Source organism: Orycteropus afer, unplaced genomic scaffold (genome assembly GCF_000298275.1).
Source record: "Orycteropus afer afer isolate SDZICR_OR568_19922 unplaced genomic scaffold, OryAfe1.0 scaffold00610, whole genome shotgun sequence".
In the NCBI taxonomy this organism is placed as follows: domain Eukaryota; kingdom Metazoa; phylum Chordata; class Mammalia; order Tubulidentata; family Orycteropodidae; genus Orycteropus; species Orycteropus afer.
In genome coordinates this window covers 124,363-136,801 of record NW_006922197.1, presented here as the reverse complement: position 1 = coordinate 136,801, position 12,439 = coordinate 124,363, and positions in this window count along the sequence as shown.

The window sequence follows — 12,439 nt, the reverse complement described above, 5'->3', positions numbered from 1 at the left end:
GATTCCAGCATCCAGAAGATCTGAGTTCCAATCCTTGCTCTAACATTTCACCCTCTTATTTTGGGGAATGTCTTATCCTTTGTAACTTTCAATCTTCTTATTTATGTTATGGGAATAATAATGGTACTACCTCAAAAGATGAGAGAAATTTACTGAGACAATGCATGTAAATTGCTCAGCAGAGTGCCTGGCATAAAGTAACAGCTTAATAAACACTGATACTAAAGTACAGATACTGTGGTATACAAAGAAGAGCTGATGATCTCCTCCATAATCAACTGAGAAGAAAGCACAGAATCTCAGGACTGAGAGACGGTAAAGGTGTTTGGTTAGGAACAGTAGTTACTGTTCAACGGTGGGTGCTGAGGATGTCCTATACTACAGGACTGATGTTAAGATTCCGTGATTACACATCATTACACATTCACCAAGCATCTCATTATTGACATTTCACACTAACAACAACAGTAAAAAATTGATATATTTTATGCATTAATGACGTGTGTCTGGCAGTAATGAGGCGAGAGCAATGTTGGCTGTGATGGTTAAGGTTATGTGTCAACCTGGCTGGGGCATGATTCTCAGTGGTTTGGCAGTTACGTAGTTATCCTTCATTTTTGCCTAACGATCTAGTCTTTGCAACCTAACCATGTTGATAAGTTAGGAGTGGTGTATTGGATAAGATGTTGGTTTCTTATTTCACCATGAATATACAGAGATAAGATTGTATTGGTAAGAAAAACATTAGATGCTCAGCAATTCTAAGCAGGCATACTTTAAAACATTTTTAATAAGTAGAATTTACTGAGATATATATGTCATTTAAACAAAACAGAAATAGAAACAAAAGAAAACCTGGAAAGATCAGTAACCAAAGAATAGAAAATAAAGTGTTAAACTCCCTCTCCTAATTCCAAATATAATTAGACTATAAGATTTTGACAGCTGAATCAGAAAGTTGTTAAGTTTCTGAACAGTTGTTCCACAACTAAAGGGGAAAGGAAACCACAGCTATAGGCCATACTCGAACTGGGTGTCCACAACCATGTTTGCTTTGGTGTGCATCAAGTTTAGAATGAATGTGATCACCTTTAGGAGTCCTGGGCACTCCCTGTTGTCTGACATTTGTTCTGTTTCACTTTCTTGGTTTTTGAAAGTTTTGCCTAAGCAGTCAGTACAATAACTAATTCACATATGGATACAATGAGAGGTGAAAGTTTCATTAATGATGAAGAGGAAGATGCAAGTAAGTAGGCATTCTGTGTGGGAAGATACGGCATCATGAAGATGTCAGGAGACCCCAGATTAATCTACAGTTTCTTGTAACACCACACCAAGAATACAATGTCTAATTGTTCACATGTACACATGTATGTTTTAATGTGTGTTCATATACATACCTTCATACAGATACACAAAATACATTATTAGGTGACATTTCACACCAGTGGTTAATAGTGTTGAGGAAGTTGACTCTATAGATAGTTATTTTGTACATGAAAATTACTTCCAAGTGCTTTCATCTAAATGTGAAACAACAACAGTAAAGGAGACTAGCATACTGTCATAATCACGGAGTGAGAACAATCTCTGTAAGTATGACGTTAGATCCAGAAGCCACGGAGGAGAAACAGTGAGGTGATTTGACTCCATAAGAACTTCAAAAATGTTTGTATGCACAAAGACAGTATAAAGATTTTTAAAGTCAGAATGGGAGAAAAACGAACTATGAAATTCATCTCTCCGATATAAAAATGTTCTCAAAAATCACTTAGAAAATGATACCAGACTATACTCCCAGGGGCAAAGGACATGAACAGACATCTGGTGACTGATAAATATGCTAAGTACTGAATCTCACCAGGATCAGGAAAAAGACAAAGCAATGAAATACCAATTTTGCAACATCCGCTTAATAATTTATATTGTGAAAGGGTATGGAAATACTTGCACTGATGTGGGCAGTATGGATTTGAACAACCTTTCTGGAAGGCAATTCGTCAGTATCAACTTTCCATGGGAAAACCAAGATTGTCTTAGGCAGTGAACAGCACACAAGTTTGTTCCTTCCCTATCCCATTAAACAGATGAAAGAATGGGAAAGGTACCAAATGTAGTATAAGCTCAAACAATGAAATGTACAGCTCTTCAAACCAGCAATCCCATTGCTAGAAATTTATGCCAGCAAAACACAAGGGTGTAAGATCAATACACAAGGATGTCTGCTTCACAGCCATATCAGTGAAAAATGAAAATGGTTAACCATTCAGTGATCAATAAGTGAAGAATATATAGATATATAATGCTTTATAACAGAAACACAGCCCTAAATGAAAAGTTGTGTATATACAGCTTGATCACAAAGTAAACTGAAAGCTATAATATTCATTCCATAAATATTTATTTATCTCTTGTTATGTATCAGAATACATGTGAGGTGGTGGCAAAACAAAACAGACATGGACACCACTGTTAAGGAAATTAGACTCTAATTGGAAAGAGAGTTCTTCAGAGAACTCCACAGCTGCACACTGTGCACACTGAGTCGTGCTGTGATGCAACTGTACATAAAACAGCAACGTGATTTAGTCTGGGGCTCAGGAAAGAGTTTCTTGGGTGAAGTCCTGTTCCAAATGAAACCTGAAAGTTGAGAAAGGCTGAAACCAAAACCAAACCAGTTGCTATCAAGCTGATTCCAAGTCATGGTGCCCTGTATGTGTCAGGGTGGAACTGTGCTCCATAGGGTTTCCATGGTGGTTTTCTAGGAAGTAGATCATGGGACTTTCTTTTGGGAGTCTCTGGCTAGACTGGTACCACCCACCTTTCAGTGTGCACGCTAAGTGTTTGTGCCACCCAGGGACATGGGGAGAAGAAAAGTGAAGAGTGCCAGGCCGATGAAATAGTATATCCAAATCTTTGGGAGTGGGACTGAGTTTGGCCCCATTGGGAGGACAGGGGTAAGTGACACTGAAGCCAGAGACAAGCAGTGGCTAAATACTGCATAAGCTTTAGACCTGGATAAGGAAACTAACCTCTCTCTTACGAGAATGCTGAGGTATGCAGGGTTTTAGGGGGGATGTTAAGAGTCATGAGTTAGAACTGTACTTGACTGAATAGGTTTGGATTGGTTAGGGTGGGAGTGGTCGACAATTGACGCAAGTAATGATAGGAAGAATCATAAAGTTAGGAATTCTGCTGATTATTAAGTGGTGGTCATTGCAGAGGTGAACCAGCCCTGACTTAGTGTAGGGGAGGGACAGTTCAGCTGTCCCCAATCTTGAAAGAACAGAGATACAAACATGAGAGCTGCCCTTGTCATGCTGAGGGCTACCACCTCATCAGGATGCACATCTTGGGTTGCCCACTTTACATAAGGCATGAATACATATCAGGCTCAATCCACTGATGGAGAATGTAAGAGAAGGGTGGTCAGCCTGTATTTGCACCCTTTCCTTTGATGAAGGTAAGTTAAATCTCCGCGGGCTGGGTGAACACAGTGGCAGGTGGCTTGTACTAAGCTGCCTTTCCAGTGACCCTGATGACTGCACGCTGGACGCACTGACCTGACAGCAGAGGCTGGCACTGGGCTAACAAGGGGGCGAGCTACACTTGGAATTCCTTTCACAATCTCCGTGGAAAGCCTTTAAGAACACTTGTCTGTTAGCTTACTGCACTGTAGTGGCTTGTGTGTTGTGTGACGGCTATGCCACCAGTGTTTGAAACACTACCAGTGTCACCCATGGCTGGTAGGTTTCAGTGGAGCTTCCAGACTGAGGAGAGCTTGGTGACCTACTTCTGGAAAAATTTGTCCAGTGAAAGCCTTATGGATAGCAGAACAGTGTCTGATAAAGCCCTCAGCTTGTGAGGCACTCGAAATAGGACCAGACAAGAGGTGCGTCTTTAAAGTAGACTTGACTTTAATGATGTGGAATGGAGTAAAGCTTACAGGACCCCCTTTTGCTGATCTGGTGGCCTGCCTCAAAACTTTGTGTTGTACGTGGGTTGCTGAGTCGGAGCCGACTTAATGGCACTTCACAGTAGAAGGCCTCCCTCACTGATGGTGCCATGTAGGGACACCACCAACAGAAAGTGAAGCTATTTACATCAAGGCCAACAGATCTGCTCTACAAAGATGGCTGGCTGTCAAGTAAGGAAACTTCACTTTCCTCCTCCCTTCTGAACTGTACAGAACGCTGGAGACATATCCCCATAAAGAAGGCAATTTGGGCATATGAGGAGCCTTTAGAATGATTCAGAACTCCTGAATTTAAAGTGGTAGAGCCAAGATAACTCTGTCCCTTCCTTCTTTCTGAAACCAAGTTAGTGCAAGAAGAGAAAGAGACAGATGTGGAAGCTATAGCTTTGCCGAAGAAAGATCTGCATCTCCGAGCCTCAAAACCCACCAAGTGCTGCTTAACGTGGTGAGGACCCAGGGAGAGGAACCTGCTGCTGCACTGACAAGCATGACATTTCCCCAAGGCCTGGCACACCAGGAAGGCCTTCTGATTGATCCTTACATCACTCTGATAAGACTGGCGTTAGGAGCCTCCCTCCACCTAGAGTGGTGGAGGAGGGGGGCAAGAGGAATCCAGGAGGAAATACAAAGGTTTTGAAGACAATTTATTGTGTAGCAGAGAAGAGCAGGAACTACCAATGATGGATAGAGTTGCGCCCAATTCAAACCCACTGCTGTTGACTTGCTTCTGACTCACAGCAACACTATAGGGCAGGGTTGAACTGCCCCACAGGGTTTCCAAGGCTGTCATCTTTATGGAAGGAAACTGTTAGATTTCTCCCATGGTGAAATATGATGTAGAACTGCCAATGTACTGGTGAGCAACTGAACACTTTAACCACTGTGCCACTAGGGCTCCCTACTGTAAAGGCTAAATCCTTGCTACTCAAGTGTGGTGTGTGGCCCAGCAGCCTGACTACTACCTGAGAGTCTGTTAGGATTCCAGAATCCTGGGTCCTATGATTCTGGATCTGATGGTTAAGAGTTTTTTTTTTTTTTTTTAACAAGATTTTCAGGTGATCTGAATACACGTTAAAGTTTCAAACTTCAGGCTAAAGGAAATATGCTTCTCATCTGAAGTGCTGCTTTTTGAAAGGACTGGAAGTGCTCTCCTTGTTCAAAATGTGGAAGTCCAGCCTTCTAGAAACTCCACGGAGAGACTTCATTTCTCGTACTTTGGTCATGTTGTCAGAAGGGACCAATCCCTGGACAAGGATACCATGCTTGGTAAAGTCCAGGGTAAGCAAAGAAGGGGAAGACCCTTAACAAGACGGACTGACACAGTGGCTGGGATGACAGGCTCAAGCACAACAATGACGGTGAGTGGTGCAGGACCGGGCAGTGTCTGTTCTGTTGTACATGGGGTCAGAGTGCCAAGTGACTCAATGGCACCTAACAACAATTTGGGAGAATGGGAGACTCAAACTTACACAGCTTACCCTCCACAAAACTGAACAAAAGGAAAAATACACCAGCATCACTGAGAGATGTAAGTGGCACAACCACACATCACACACTTCGAAAAGTTTGTACAGAAACGACAGGGCCAAAGTAAAAGAACAGGCCAGGGTATCTAACACCCTCTGGTAAGAAATGAATAATGGAGAAAAAGCAAGAGGACGATTTCTGAAAATCTTCATTGATCTATCCCAATTTGGTCATCAGGATACTGGAACACTGGACAAACAAAACCCAAGCTTGGGTTTTGTCAAGTTGATTCCAACTCTTGGTGACCCAAGTTACAGAGTAGAAACCAACTCCATAGGGTTTTCTTGGCTGTCATCTTTATCTAAGCAGATCACCAGGCCTTTCTTCCGTGGCTGCCCTGGGTGGGTATAAACTACCAACCTTTGGGTTAGTAGTTAAACACAAACCATATGCACCACCAGGGATCGTAACACCAGACAAAGGTCCAAAAGCTTCCTTTGAAATTCCTTTTCCACTTTATATACCAGTTTGGTTAGGGAAGGCAATTTCTTAACATCTAGTAAAATATGTGTACCTTTTGGTACAGTAATTTATCATCCAAAATTAATGGTAAACTTTTCAAAAGCATATGCTGTTCTATTACTTAAGAAATGTAATAGGCAAGGAGCTAAGCCTGTGAAGGTGGTGACTGGGAGAGCATCCTTTTGCTTCTCCTCACCTCTCAGGTGGCCATTGATCTGGAACCCAGCTCTCTCTCTCTCTCTCTCTCTCTGTGTGTGTGTGTAAAGAGGGAGGAGAAAAGACATGCCCTCCCTTTAAGCTATCTCTGTGCCGTCTGCCCACCCATTTTGCTCCCATGCTAAGGATTTTTAGGCTGATTTTACAGACATCTGACAAGTTGAAATGGGAATGTGGCTGTCCCATTATCCTGTACAGATGCTCACCCATCACAGGTCTGGTTCTGTTTCTCAGTTGTGCTCAAGGTTAGGCCTCATCCATTTGGCCCTACATCCCGTGAAGTTATCTTTACAAGATACAGATGTTCTCAAAAAGAGCTTTTGTAGAAGGAAAACTTACAAAGAAGAGTGCAACAATACTGCCTAATTACAAAACCAAACCAAACTCTGATTTTATTTCTTACATATGTTGCACAAGCTGGGAAGAGGCACTGAAAGCTATTATATCAAGTGAACAGCTGACAGGAGGAGCCCAGTATGTAAATCCAGGGTTTTCTCCATATTTTGTCTCACTGTTCTCACATAAAAATATCAATATATTTATTCATACAAATATAGACAATTTGTTTTCAGACAGAACAATCATTTTCTCCCTGAAGTTCCTTGTTCTTCAGTACATCCGCCACGCTAGATTTCCACACTATGAAGATCATGTACCCTCAGATCCATGGTGACAGTATGGTAACCACCATTACAAGTGCTACCTTTATCCACCTAAACACACTCTTCTTTACTGTCAGCTTGAAGTTTCTGTCAGCTGAAGGTGGCACCCTGGTTTGTCAGGAAGTCCCTTATATTTCGTAGCTCTTGTTCTGAGAAACAGATTGCATTCTTTCTTCACATGATCTTAAATCAGGCTCAAAGCCCCATCCACCAACATGGATTTCACAAGTCTCCTTTCTGCACATTGTGACCAATGAACCAGCTTTAAAACTGCACGGCAGCAGCATATGAGTAATTCTTATCAAATGAATGTACCACCATCACAATGGCTGATCCATCTTCTGAGCTGTGCTGAAACTGAAGACCTGTGATAAGGTCACTGCATCCGCTGATTTCAAATCATCAGGTCAGAAGTCACCAGTAACATTGCTCTTTGGCTTTCAAAACAGGGCACTTATCATCAGATGGTCCTGTATGGACAAGATCTGTGTGTTACAGAGAGCTATCTTTTCCCCATGTCTCCATCCTTGCTGCTTTGGCAGCCTCAGCCTTCACTTTCCCAGAAAAGAACCCTACTAGGCTTTTTCTTCAGAATGTGTATTCTGATGTCGAATAAGGGACGAGCTCCTACTGTAAGCCTTCCCACACTTACTGCATTCATACGGTTTCTCTGAGGAATGACTTCTTTGATGTCGAATAAGATCTGAGCCACTGCTAAATGCCTTCCCACATTCATTGCATTCATAGGGTTTCTCCCCTGTATGACTCCTTTCATGGAGAATAAGGGATGTACGCTGACTGAAGGCCTTCCCACATGTTTTGCATGTATAGGGTTTCTCTCCAGTGTGAATTCTTTCGTGTTGGGCAAGGTGTGCACTCTGGCTGAACGCCTTCCCACACTCATCACACTCATAGGGTCTATCTTCAGTGTGAATCCTCTTGTGTCGAGTAAGAGATATCCGGTGGCTGAAGGCTTTCCCACATTCCTCACACTGATAGGGTTTTTCTCCAGTATGAATTCTCTGATGTTCAATGAGAAATGACTGGCGGCCAAAGACTTTGCTACATTTACTGCATTTGAAAGGTTTCTCTTCAGAATGGATGTTCTGATGTATTTTCAGGTTTGCAGCCCCAGAAAACATCTTCCCACACTCCTTACATTCAATCAGCTTCTTTTTCTTTGTATGAACTTTCTGATGTTGAATAAGACATGAATGCCGATTACAGACCTTATCACATTTGTTGCATTTATACAGTTTCTGCCTATTATGAGCTCTTAGGTGTAAAAGAAGGGTTGAAAGCCGCCTGAAGACCTTCTCACATTTGTCACATTTATAGGGCTTCTCTGAAGTGTGAAATTTCTGATGAAGCAGAAGGGATGCAATCTTACTAGAGGATTTCCCACATTTTCTGCATTTGTAAGGGTTCTCTATCAAGTACTTTCTCTGCTGCTGACCCTCATTTAAGGCTTTCCCATTTTCATGAGTTTTCTCTCCAATATGACTTCTTTTATGCAAAACAAGGGCTACTTCCTTACTGAAACCCCTCCCACATGCACAACATTTGTGGATTTTCTTTCTAGTGTGAATTTTCTTATGAAGTAAGACAGACAACATCCGACTGAAAGCTTTCCCACACTTTCTGCACTGGTGGACCATCTTACCAATGTGAATTCTCTGATGGGTACTGAGAGATGGGCACTGACTCGTGGCCTTTGCACAGTGAGAAGTTTCCTTCCTATCATGAGTTCTTTCATGCAGAATAAGGCTTATCCTTTGACTGAAGTGTTCCCCACATTTGCTACATTCATGGCTTTTCTTTCCAGTGTGAATTCTCTGATGAAGAATGAGGGAAGAGATCCTTCGGAAAGCTTTCCTACAATTACTGCATTCATAAGGCTTGTCTCCAGTATGAGAGAGCTGATGAAGTTGAAGAGATAAGCTCTGCCTGAAGGTTTTTCCACAGTCACTACATTTTGAAGATTTCTTCCCTGAATGCCCTTTCTTGGATTTTATTATGACTGGATTGCTTCTGCAGCCCCTCTTTCCTGGGGGAACTTTCTGTGGTGCAGAAGTTGGTTTCTGATGGATACTTAGCCCAGCTTTGCTGCACTGACTTGCAGGTAACTTCTTGGTCTTACACTTAGACCCTGAGTCTGAAAGACATCACAAAATTAAATGTTTCTCTTTTTCTGTGCTGGAAAAATGAAGCTTCTGGAATACAAATGGAGGCATTATCATTTTCAATAACAACAATGATGACAACCAGAACAGGAACTTTTTAGTGTCTTTTGATAGTTTCAGTGATATTAGGGCTTTACTGGAATAATAACTGGAATTCAGGAGAGATTGAAATTTGAAAATGAGTAAAGGAAGCTTTTATTTGTAGGACCAATTTTATATCATACACCTCATTAAACTCCTTAGATAGTTCATTAAAACCCAAAATCTAAGCCCACTGCTGTCAAGTTGATTCCAATTCAAAGCTACCCTATAGGAGGGTGGAAATGCCCCATAGGGTTTGCAGGGTTGTCCATCTGTACAGAAGATGCCACATTTCTCTTGCAGAGGAGCTACCCCTGCACTCTGAACCAGTAACCTCTTGTTTAGCAGTTGAATGCTTTCACCACTACAACACCTTAGGGCTCCTTAGTACTCCCTAGCTCATTCAACAGATAAAGGTATTTTCACTAGAGGCAATGTCTAGAAAAGGCAAACCTACAGAATGTTGATTAGTGGTTGCCTAGGGGTGAGGTGGGAATGGGGATTAACTCTAAGCAGGCATGAGAGGGTCTTACTGGGGTGATGAAAAGGTTCTAAAACTGGATTATGGTGATGGTCACACACAATTGGGTAAAGTTTTTAAAAAATCACTGAATTGTACACTCAAAATGGGTGAATTTTATGCTATGTAATATCCGTATAATTTTTAAAATTTAAAGTATATTCTTAAAATCAAATGGTATTAACAAACAACCAACCTATTAGCTAAACTGAGTATTCAGACATTTAGAAGTGTGAGAACTTTCACCTCAGGAGCAGAACAAAAATCTAAGAAAGAAAGATTACAGTTAAGCCTAAAATAACCACAAATCTATTATTTAGTAAAATGAAAGTACGTGATACTTTAAAGTAACCACTGGTATTGCAGACAGACTATGAGCTTCAGTCCATGTTGCACAATGGACAGGAGCCACTAATACATGCCGCTGCCAGCACCTGAAATGTGGCTAGTCTGATTTGAGGTGTGCTGCGAGTGAACAAAGGAGCCTGGCTGGTGCAGTGGTGAGAGTGCTCAGATGCCAACCAAAAAGTCAGTGGTTTCAACCTGTCAGCGCCTTTGGGAGAAAAGACCCAGCAATCTGCTTCTGTAGGGACTACAGCCTAGAAAACCCCGTGGGGGCAGTTCTCTTCTGTCTCTATGAGTTGGAATTGACTTGATGGGAATGGGTTTACATTTCACTTTGATAAGTGTAATGTATCCACTGTATCGTGAAGACAATGCCAGAAAAAAGTAAAACATCTAATGTTTAAAATGTTGACTATAGGCAGTCCTCGGAGATACTGGGAGTTCGGTTCCAGACCTCCACAATAAAGCTGGTATCACAGTAAGGAAAGTCACAGCCATTTTTTTTTTTTTTTTTGAATACATATACAAGTGATGTACACACTATACTGTGGTGTTTTAAGTGAGTAACAGTGTTACATAAAAGTATGAGGTATTGTAAGAATGACCAAAACTTGACAAGAGCCATGAAATGTGCACATGCTGTTGGAAAAATGGCACCAACATACCTCCTTGACACAGGGTTGCCACAAACCTTCAATTTATTTAAACAAACAAACAAAGCATTATCTGCAAAGTGCAGTGAAAGCAAAGTGCAATGAAATGAGGTATGCATGTACAGGTTGAAATGATAGTCTTTTGAAGACACTGGGTGAGATGAAGTTAATCTCACCTGGCCCTTTGTGTTATTTTAATGTGGACAGATTAAATGACCTATGTAATTGGATGACCTGCGTGGCTCACGTGGATGGTGCTGCTTTCAAGACCCTCCCCCCTTTCCCCCTTGGTGACTCTCCTCTGGTCACAGTGGCCTCTTGCTCTTTGATGAACATGACCAGGCTGGCCAGGCATGGCCCTGCTGCTAGGCCTCTGCATCTATTCCTCTGTTTGGAGCGCAGATCCTCGTCTCCTCCCCTGCCTCCCGAGCCACCACTACTGAGAGCTCCACTAACAGCCACCTCCAGAGTCTTCCCCGACACCCTGAACTACAGCAGCCCCTCCACACTCAGATCCTTTTCCCTGCCTTGACCTTCTTCAGAACATCTTCTTTGGTTTGTTGTAAATCCACTGATTGTTTCTCTGTCTCCCCTGTGGCTCTTGCTGGCTGCTGGTGAGTTGGCCCCACGGACAATGTGATGCAAACACTGCCCAGTCCCGTGCCGCCTCCAGGCCTGCAGACCACACCATTACGATCCCCTGGGTTTCCACTGTTCACTCTGCACAAGTCACTCACCAGCCCCTTCTTCCTGGCTTTAGTCCAGAAGCACCACCAAAACCCATGCCACAGTGGGCTCCCTTCACGTCCCCATTAGTAACTCTCACTTAGGACATGGGCCCAGGCTCTGGTTCCTGTGGCCCTGTCACGGTTGGCCACGTCTGTAACCATCAGAGCAACAGGCAAGCCTCCACTGACCGACGGGCTGAGACAGGTCTCATACTAAAAGTAAATGCCATGAAGGCAGAGGACCTTGTCTGTGTTCACCATCTCCAGTTGTACAGTGCAGTACCTAGAAGAAACTGGTACTCAAAACTGATGGATCAGCCAGGTCTCTAAACTTCAGCACGATAGGTAGTCCTTGACCTGCGATGTACCTGAGCTAGATGAAACCACACATATGACTGTCGGCATGTTTTTCGTTTGTACATCTAATTCTAAGTAGCATGTACTACCTACAATGTTGCAGCATGTAATTTACCAGTTTGTCATCCTCAGATGTTCAGTGTTATGGTTTATAAAGGTACTGACAATACAAGGCAATGATAATGAAGCCAAAGCAGCAGCGGTATTTAACTTACATCATAAGTGACTTACGACAGAGCTATCAGAACAGAACCCGGTCTTAAGTCAGGGACTACCTGTGCTGACGTTGGGGGCTGGACGATTCTGCTGGGGGGCCGTCCTGTGCATTGTGAGGTGCTGAGCAGCGTCCCTGGCCTCTCGTGACTGGATGCTGGAGGCAAAGCCTTCCCTATCCCCCCAGAGTGACAACCAAACAGTTTCCAGACACTGCCAAATATGCTGCAGGGACCAAATGGCTCCAGGGTTAGAACCCCTGCATTAAACCAAGGAGTGGCACTGCCTCACCTAGGTTTGGAAATCTTGACTCAAAATGTTCTCCTGCCCACCTGAGTGCATTCTTCAAGCTCATGGTTGTTTTTATACTGTTCCTAGCTTTGTGCTATACCTTTCTGCCTGGACACATGGATTGTGATGGTTGTCTTACGATAATAACTGCTGACACCTCTTGGACCTGTTCCAATTTCTCATACGTCACTGCCTTCAACTCTATCAACTCATAGCTATTGTTGC